Source organism: Narcine bancroftii, chromosome 12 (genome assembly GCF_036971445.1).
Source record: "Narcine bancroftii isolate sNarBan1 chromosome 12, sNarBan1.hap1, whole genome shotgun sequence".
Taxonomy (NCBI): domain Eukaryota; kingdom Metazoa; phylum Chordata; class Chondrichthyes; order Torpediniformes; family Narcinidae; genus Narcine; species Narcine bancroftii.
In genome coordinates, this window is record NC_091480.1 from 63,621,706 (window position 1) to 63,631,765 (window position 10,060).

A 10,060-nucleotide genomic window follows, 5' to 3' on the forward strand; every position below is an offset into this window, starting at 1 on the left:
TTTGAAAGTCAGACTGGGCCATTGGAATAAGAACCATCTGCTAATTCAAGCAGATTCTACAGATTAGAATTGATGGTTGTAAAACTAAAAATGCTGGGCAGATGAATCTGCTAATCAATAGGCAGGGTTACCTGTCCAGTACGGTCTCTGCAACTGAAGTCGGCAACAGGGAACTGCGTCCGTATTTTTCCCTTGTATAAACATAAACTCAACATCAACTATGGTCTCAGCTCAAAGACGGAGCCTTCCACAAAGGCAACAACCACAATTCGGAGGGTCAGAGATCAAGACATGGTCGCCCACGCAGAACGGCAAGGCACCTGAATGATGAATGCTAATTCTACTCCAAACAAGGCTGAGGGAGCCTGAACCTCCACCTCCTTGTGCTTTCTCCGGAGCCCAATATTTCATTTGATTGAAGCAGGCAATGGATCTTGACAGGGTGGAGAAGATGCTCCTTGTTGGAGAGCTCTAGAACAGGGGAAGTGGGGGGCAGGGTAGGGGCTCACCAGTTTCAGACAAAGATAAGGCAAGATTGTTTCTCTTGGAGGGTCACGAGTTTCTTGAGCTCTTCCTCAAATGCTCAGTGAGTAAACTGTTGGTTCAAGATGTGATGGGAGGAAGCAGGGAATTTCACTGAAACGTTTCTGCTGGTAAGTGAGAATGTGTCATTGAAGGCGTGTGGTCAGCTCTGATCTTGTTGAATTTAGAGGGTTGTCATTTCTGTGAGAGATGGGAAAATTGATCTAAAATTATGAACATGGAAGAAACTAAAGTTCATCAGTAAATGGCTGTAACCAGTACAAACAGGATAAGCTTGGGGGTTAGGATGCAGGAAAGCAGAGTCAGCACGATTAACATAAGAATCTTCTAGTCTTTGTGACAAGACCATAAGACTAAGATAAGGAGTGGTAAGGAACAATAGAATGTAGGAAGTTGAGGTAGTCTGGATCAGATAAGGGTCTCCTAGCCCTGGACAGAAGTACCAAGTCCTGCATATCTAATTAGCTAACCATACACAGATTTATACATATGAAATTAGCCAACCCTAGATAGAATGAGTCAACTCTGCATATCAAGAGATTGTAGCCCTGAGAATCAGGAAGGTGTGAATAAGGACAATGACATGATGGGGCACCCACAGGATACCCCCTGGTCCTCCAAGTGTACTGAAACTGCACGTAGGCAGGAAGGATTACCTATGCCCAACCCATCCAGGGGGCAGAAGAATGTAAGGGGGGAGGGCACTCTGATACTGAAATTGACTGTATAAAAGTTGGGTGAGCCCCAGTGTGTGTGTGTATTCCCAGGGTAAGGGGAAGCACCCAACTTTGCATTGTTGTAATAAATGTTCTTTGTTCTCAATTTTTGTCTCGAGCAATTTCTTTAAAGGTACTTTAATTTCTAACAAATGGGGGCTCGTCCGGGATCACACTCCCTCCACTGACAGAGTACCCCGACGACGAGAGTAGGTGCACCCCGGCTGATTCGGCTGGACTCACGGGCGACGGGTGCATGGTCAGTGGAAGAAGCGAGTGATATCCGAGAAGAGGCATTGAGAACAAACGACGGAAGGAAGCGCACTAGAGCAGTACTACTAGAACTCGGTAAGAGTATTTTACTTGTTTATAAGCATGGGAATAATGGGTAGCAAGGAGGAGAGTCCTGGTACAGGATGTGAACACCAGATAGCTACGTACAGCCCGCTTGGGTTGATGTTATCTGAGTGGGGCACAGGAAAGACCCGTGGTAAAGAGAAACTGACAATGGTCAGGTATTGTTGTATTGAATGGGTTAAATACCCGGTTAAAGGGAGCTCCGTGTACTGGCCAAAATTCGGATCCGAGGATGAATGGATGTGTAAAGCTTTGAACCTATGGCTCTATCAAAACCAGAAAGACAATGTTGAGAGCAGGGAATATGCAGCCTGCTGGCTCAAGGGATCCATTGAACAGCTGGTTTTGAATGAGAAAGAATTCAGGGATAAGAGAGAGGAGGAACCTTTTGTCCCTGAATCACAGGGTTGGGATGTGTTACATTCCCTCCCTCCACCCTATGTTCCTCCTATGCCGGCTCCTATCTTTCCTTCCCCTCCTATGACCTACCCTTCTGCACCTTCCCCACCTCCCCCACCACTAGAGAAGAGAGAAGAGAGCAGGAGTGGTATGATAACTTGCTCACAAAGCACTCGATTACCACCTCTGTTGACAGGAGAGAGAGGTAACTTTAATTCAGAACAGCGTGAGACTCTTCAGGAAGAAAGGGCAGAACCCTTTGATTCATTTCCCAGGGAGCAGGAACCCAGACCTAATAAGCCAGAAACCAATTGGATGAGACCACTGCGGGAAGTTCCCATGGGAGAGGGTCTCGGTTTCGTAAATGTGCCCCTGACCAGTACTGAAGTGCGTAACTTTAAGAAAGAACTGACCTCCCTGATAGAAGATCCCCAGGGATGTGCCGAACAGTTAGACCAATTTTTGGGACCAAATATATATACAATATGGGGGTCTCGACATAGAATCCCCAGCAGGGGAACAATTGGTACTAACAGGTTTTGTTACCAACTCAGCCCCAGACATTAGGAGAAAATTACAAAAGACAGAAAATTGGCATGAGCAGGGAATAACCCAGCTTCTACAGATCACACAAAAAGCATTTGTCCAGACATCTGAGGATAAGCAGAAAGCAAAGGCTAACATTTTGATGCAAGCAGTTAAAGGAATAGTAGATGAGTAACATGAAAAAGGCAGGGACTGTGTGCCAGCTCCTGAATGTTGGGAGAAGTGTCGGGAGTGGGAGAGTAGAGACCAGAGATAATTTCATAAATCTCGACTTCCCACTTCAGTCACTGACCAATATTGATTAAAATTCATGCTAAAAATTAAATGTCATAAATGATCGTTTTTCAATACTGTAGAATTAGCAAATTTAACTACCAGTTAATTCCAATTTATGAAATAAATTGTATTCAAATGTGATTTTGCACAGGGAGTACCTGAGAGTTGTGATGTTATAACATTTGCAGGGAGAAATGTTTGCGCAAATAGGGTGAGTTCGACACATCTTATTTTAAGTGTATGTAAGATAAAGAAAGGATCTGATGTGTAAAGTGGCTGGATCAGCCAGTTGAAGGGGGAGTGTGCATGTCCCTTTAAGTGCACTGTGGCACTTGAAATTGAGGCTTCAGGCTCTTGTCTTGCAGTTAGAGGTATTTCTTCTACACATTCAGCAGTCAAGGTCCGTGAGTTTAAAGATCACCCACCTCTGAAGAATAAAGATACCTCTGGGGATTCCTATGGGGATTCCTAGAAGTTTAATCATTCATTTCTCTGGTGCATTTTCCTCCGGAGTGAAATTAATGCCTCAGCACAATTTCTCTGTATTGCCGCTGTTATTTAATTCATGATAACTTTCCCCATTCATCAGGTTTATATTTAAATCCGGTAGTGCGGAAGTTACATTGTAAATAATCACGGAGGTAAACCCTGCGCGACTGGATTCAGCTTAATGGAGAAATAAACCTGCGAACTGGTCTATGGTGGTGTGTGAGTACTGCAATAGGTGGAATATGATTTACATTGGTGGCATCGTTCAGAACAATTGGGCGCATAGGAATAATAATAGCATTAATTACTCACAGATCTTGTACCTGATACTATTCACTACGTCCCAGCTTCAGGACTGGGAAATTGGCATGGTACAGAGAAATTGGCATGGCACCAATATTTCTTGATTATTATATGGAATATGGTTGTGAGCTGTGGCACAAGGCATTTTACTTAAGGCAGAACTAAAGGTTGAATATGTTTCAAGTTCTCTTGCAGAGGCTCTTGTGCTACAATGTCTGTTATGTACTCTAACAAATTGGAGGGTTGTGCCCCATACAGACAAGCAGCTCCAACTGCATTTTAATAAGGTCTAACATATTCAAAACCCATGCAAATATGGTTTGTGTTTCATTTTACAATTTTTACACTAACACAAAGGAAAGTCAGATTGTTATTCATTTTATTAAAATCTAATGATTGGTTATATGTAAAAGCATGGCAAGAGGATCAACTAAAACCTGCCTGGGATGGTCCCTTCTGTGTACTTTTAATTACAGACACCGCAGTAAGAACAAGAGAGAAAGGCTGGACCCACATTCAAAGAATTAAACCAGCTTCTGAACCACAACATCACGACACACAGATTCAACCCCCAACCTGGCGTGCAGTCCCTCATCCTTCAGACCTGAAACTTACACTGCGCCGTGACAAAGTGCCGTAATGTTACATTTATTGTCCTATTTTAATGGTTTATACAGTTATTGTTGTATTTTTTATTGTCGTATTTTAATGGTTTATACAGTTATTGTTGTATTTTTTATTGTCGTATTTTAATGGTTTATACAGTTATTGTTGTATTTTTATTGTCGTATTTTAATGGTTTATACAGTTATTGTTGTATTTTTTATTGTCGTATTTTAATGGTTTATACAGTTATTATTGTATTTTTTATTGTCGTATTTTAATGGTTTATACAGTTATTGTTGTATTTTTTATTGTCGTATTTTAATGGTTTATACAGTTATTGTTGTATTTTTTATTGTCGTATTTTAATGGTTTATACAGTTATTGTTGTATTTTTATTGCCGTATTTTAATGGGTTTTACATTTATTGTTGTTTATTCATTTTTTGAAATATTGTTCGTTAAATGGATATGTCACTTCAGTACTCGCTATGTTTTAAGTCCTCCTGGAATAGGGGCAGCAGAGGTTACAATTGTGCTCCTTTAGAATGTAGACAGGGCATAGATTTAATGTATAGTCATAGTGGGATATGGGTTAACAAGGGATTCCAATACGGACCAGGGGAACTGAACAGCTTTAGTGGAGTACATTTAATTTGTATCTTAGCCTACACAGGTATTAAAGACAGGAGTTTTGAGGCGATAGCACAAAAGACATGGTGGGACAAAGACAGACAGAATGGTAGTCAGGATTGTACATGTAGCAGAGAGAGAGAGTTAATACATATGCTAATGTACACAGACAGGCTGCAACTCACAAGTTCAATGATACATATGCTAATGTTAGCAGACAAGCTGCAACACACAGTTAAATCACAAGAAACAATCCCCCCCCAGCTTGGTCTCTTTTCATCACCCCGTGAAGGGGAGCACCAGTTACCAACAACGTGAGCTGCTTGACACTTTAATATCAGGCTCCAAACAGCCGTCGGAGATCGGTGGCCCTAGGGTTCGGGGCTGAAGAGGACATCAGATACTAGCCACAATTCAACGGAACCGCCTGACTACTGCTACTCGTTCGCTGCTGAAGGCAGCGTTTCTCACAGACTTCGTCAGGACAATGCTTACAAAAGTCGGGTGGTTAAAAGACACTGCTTCAATGTTTCAACGTGAATCTGCCCATGCCCATGTTCAGACGTGGCAACTTCGGACTGATGTGGGATGGACTAGACTCTTTACTGAGAACTGGAGCCTGATACTCACAACCCTAATAAGCAGCTGGACTCGCTACTCTGACCTTCATGGTGCTCCCCTACCTAAAGACTTTACACAGGTGTTACATTTCGGTTATTGACCAGCTGGGTAAAACTACACCTTACACTTGAAAGATCAGTATTACTGATCTAAAAGAAAAGTGAGGAAGGGGGGGGGATCAGTCACACTGACACTAGTAACCAAAGATCAGTAACACTGATCATGGTGAAAGATCAGTATTACTGATCTAAAAGAAAAGTGAGGATTGTGAGAGATGGGAAAATTGATCTAAAATTATGAACATGGAAGAAACTAAAGTTCATCAGTAAATGGCTGTAACCAGTACAAACAGGATAAGCTTGGGGATTAGGATGCAGGAAAGCAGAGTCAGCACGATTAACATAAGAATCTTCTAGTCTTTGTGACAAGACCATAAGACTAAGATAAGGAGTGGTAAGGAACAATAGAATGTAGGAAGTTGAGGTAGTCTGGATCAGATAAGGGTCTCCTAGCCCTGGACAGAAGTACCAAGTCCTGCATATCTAATTAGCTAACCATACACAGATTTATACATATGAAATTAGCCAACCCTAGATAGAATGAGTCAACTCTGCATATCAAGAGACTGTAGCCCTGAGAATCAGGAAGGTGTGAATAAGGACAATGACATGATGGGGCACCCACAGGATACCCCCTGGTCCTCCAAGTGTACTGAAACTGCACGTAGGCAGGAAGGATTACCTATGCCCAACCCATCCAGGGGGCAGAAGAATGTAAGGGGGGAGGGCACTCTGATACTGAAATTGACTGTATAAAAGTTGGGTGAGCCCCAGTGTGTGTGTGTATTCCCAGGGTAAGGGGAAGCACCCAACTTTGCATTGTTGTTGTAATAAATGTTCTTTGTTCTCAATTTTTGTCTCGAGCAATTTCTTTAAAGGTACTTTAATTTCTAACATTTCCCTCAAGATGTCCTGGAAAACGTGGCCATAAAAGCAGAGAGGAAGTCATTTGAGTACAGTATGATTCATTAATAAAGCAGCTTCATTATAATCTCCAAGGCCTGTCTTTAAGTCGCATTTGTAGGTAAGTCGGAACAGGAACATACGGTTCTTATTTAGCATCAGTTAGTCAAATTTCTTGAAGTAGGCATCAGGGAGCTTGTCTTGCATCAGATTTATACTTTGAAGGCATGGTTACAAGGATAAATAACTGATACAACTTAAAATGCCGGATGGCGTTCTTCCTCGAGCTCACAAACTGCTGAAGACGCTTGTAGTTTGTAAGTACAAGTTGTCGGTAAGTGGTCGTTGGTAACCCGGGGACTGACCTGATTATTTCTTTTATCTAATTTGTGTTTATTTTCCCCTTTTATTTGGTATTTAAACCAAGTCTTGTGATTTTTTTTGGGGCGGGGTGGTATATTTCAAAATAACTTTAAATAAAATAACGGAAAACCTCAGTCAAATAAATCCTCTGGCCAGGATGCCCCTGAAGTGCTCACTGATCTTGCGAACACATGGATACTGCTTTCTACAGGAACGCATGGGTAGCTGCCATGACTTGTGGGCTCAGCCAGGGTGACTATTTGTGTGCAGATCAATGAGGGGTTCTTCCCGCTTTCTGTTACACCCAGCGCTCAAAACTTAGGAGCGAACCAGCTCCTGAGGAGCAAGAAATAAAACGTGACAGTCTGCAGACACCGTGATTGAAGTAAAAGCTGGAGAAACTCAGCTGGTCGAACAGTGTCCCTTTATGTAGCAAAGGTAAAGATACATCACTGACATTTCGGGCTTGAAAAAATGTGGGACGTACTGAGAATGTGCTGAGGAGCAAGGGTTGCAACTCTGTGGTAGGTACACACTGACTCGTCCAGGCTATTTCGGAGTCTTTGAACCTGCTTTGAAGTCTGAGGCATTGGGCTGATTGCATTCAACACTGACCACCCTAAGTTGCCTAAGGAAAGGGGTGGGGAATCGTGTATACAGGGAGGGGACCACGCTTCCCTCCCCCCACCTTCAACGGCCAGCCTGTTCTGCCAGTCCCTCCGTGCAGCAAGCGAGGGCGAGGAGGTGGCAAGTGTGCAGGAGCAGCTGCGGCAGGAAAACCAATGGGCGTTTCCAAGAGGTGGCTCAAGTTGTGTCTGGCCGAACCCCGAGAAGGATTCTGGGGCCTGAGTGGGGCGATCAAATCTGACCGAGTTGGGGAGGTCAATTAGGATTGTCCCGTGAGTGGCGGATTGATGACAAGATTCCCGACAAAGCTGTCTCCGTCCCCACGCAGGCCTGCCAAAGATCGGGAGAAGTGCTGAAGTTGTGCAAATGGTACTTGCGAACAGAAGCAGGGTGACAACCAGTGGGCACGGTCTCTAGCAACAGGTAGCCCGGGACTCTGGGAACCAACTTAAAACCTTGTGGCACAGATCTGGAACACTCGTCCCCAGGTTTCTTCTGTCAACGGGAGGACTTCCACGAAGACCCCCCCACCCAACCTCTTGCTGGCAGACAGACGAGCAAACCACTGAGGGTGAGGAAATGAACGAGCCTCCTGGGGAACACCAGAGAGGGCATTTCTAAGAGTGTGCAGGAATGGCTTCCCAGGGAGGGATTCAGGAATGGGTGCAATGAGCAATTCCAGCCGTGTGGGTCAGCCTAGTTAGAATTGCTCCAATGCTCAGGAACCCCACCCCCCCCCCCCCCCCCCGACCCATGTTATGATGGGACTGCTGCCTTTGGCTGTGGTCCCCAGTGATGTGTGGCTTCCAATGTTAGGTCCCTCTGGCAGCCCCAGCAGCCCTTGCTCCTCACCTTCTGCCAGGAGGTGAGGTGACCATATACCAACATCTCCAAAGGTCCCAGTCAAAGATCAGCAGCTCCTTCAGAGCATTGGAGCTGATGCTTGCAACTGGAAACTCCATCTGGGAGGATGCTCCTCGTGTGACTACTTTTCCACTACACAGAGGTCAATCGACAGGACCATAAGAGGGACAGGGAAGATCACTGGAGTCTCCCTCTCCTTCCCCCCCCCCCCCCACCATTGATGTGATCTACCAGGATTGTTGGCTGAAGAGGGTGCGCAAAACCATTGAAACCACCCCGCACACACAGTATCTTTCAGCTGCTTCCATCAGGGAAGAGATCCAGGAGGATCAGAGCCAGCACCACCAGGCTGAGGAACAGCTTCTTCCCACGGGCAGTGAGAATGTGAACAACCCAAGTAACTGCTCACATGAACCAATATTTATTTATTTGTATAGATGAAATACTTGTCCTGTGTGTGTATTGTCTGTATGTGTGTTACATCTGGGTGTGTGTCTGCGTGTTTGGCAGCGAGGACCGGAGACGCTATCATCAGGTTGTGCTTGTACAATCGGATGACAATAAACTTGACTACAGATGGACACGAGCAACAGCCATCCCATCGGGAGACTGTGGCAGAGTCCCAATGATTCCTCTTCACCCAGAAGAGATCAACCAGCTTCTTCTGAAGCTTCGTGGCAGGGGAAGGACTGATATTTTGGCAGAGGGGGAAAAAACTGAACCGAGGGCCCAAATCTGAATGTATATGGTGTCTTTAAACAAACGAGCATTAATAACCCAACCTGCCAAATACTGCCTTGTTGAGGGGAAGAAAGGCAACCAACAGAACCCCTCTCTTGGGATGGTAGATCAGGCCCTGGCCTAGATACATGGTTTTTATTCCCTGAATGGACGGACCAGTCTACGACGGTACAGGATTGCTCAGGATGGGCCAACACTGTGCCCAAGCAAGAAGACTTAGCCTGGGAAGCTATCTTAGGAGGGAAACTGGAAGCAATACCTTAAAAGGCAGCCATCTGTCTTGGGTGACAGCAATAACTGCCTGGTCACTAGGCTTTCCTGTAGGCCCTATGTTTAGTTTCCCACCCCCGCCTAAAAACCATCAAGTCAGCCTTCGAAACTTGCCTCTCGAGAGCTGGTGGAGGGCACCTTGAGGAAGGACTCAAGCCCGAACCGTCGGTGATGTATATTTATCCCTGCTACATACTGTTTGACCTGCTTATTTCTCCAGCCTTGTGTGTTTATTTTACTTCAACCGCGGTGTCTGCAGATGTTCGTGTTTTACTGGTGGAGGGCTCTGGTCATATGCACCAATCAATCGGTACCCCGTGCAATGGCCTTTAGCATGTTCTTGGACCAGCTCTGTACTGGAGGGATCCAGAGAAAACAGCCATATAATTGGTGAGAATCCAGTAGCTTGTACTTGATTGGTCCTGTCTGGCTTACAAAATCACTTAATTTATCATTTCTTATCTCTAGTTTCTGGAACATTTGAAGGGACTTCCTATAAGTGCATATTCCTTAATATTCTGTCGGAATTCACCAGTTAGTCTCACACCACTCTACCAAATATGGAGCTTCTTATCAGTTTCCAAATTTGTGACAAGAAAGGAATGGACATAAAGGCCCTTTCACTTCCAGCCACCATTTTAAGCTATATTTTAAATTCAATTCCATTGGGGCAGCACAGTTGGCATAGCGCAACGCCGTTACAGCACCAGCAATTGGGACTGGGGTTCGAAACTGTTAGAAATTAAAG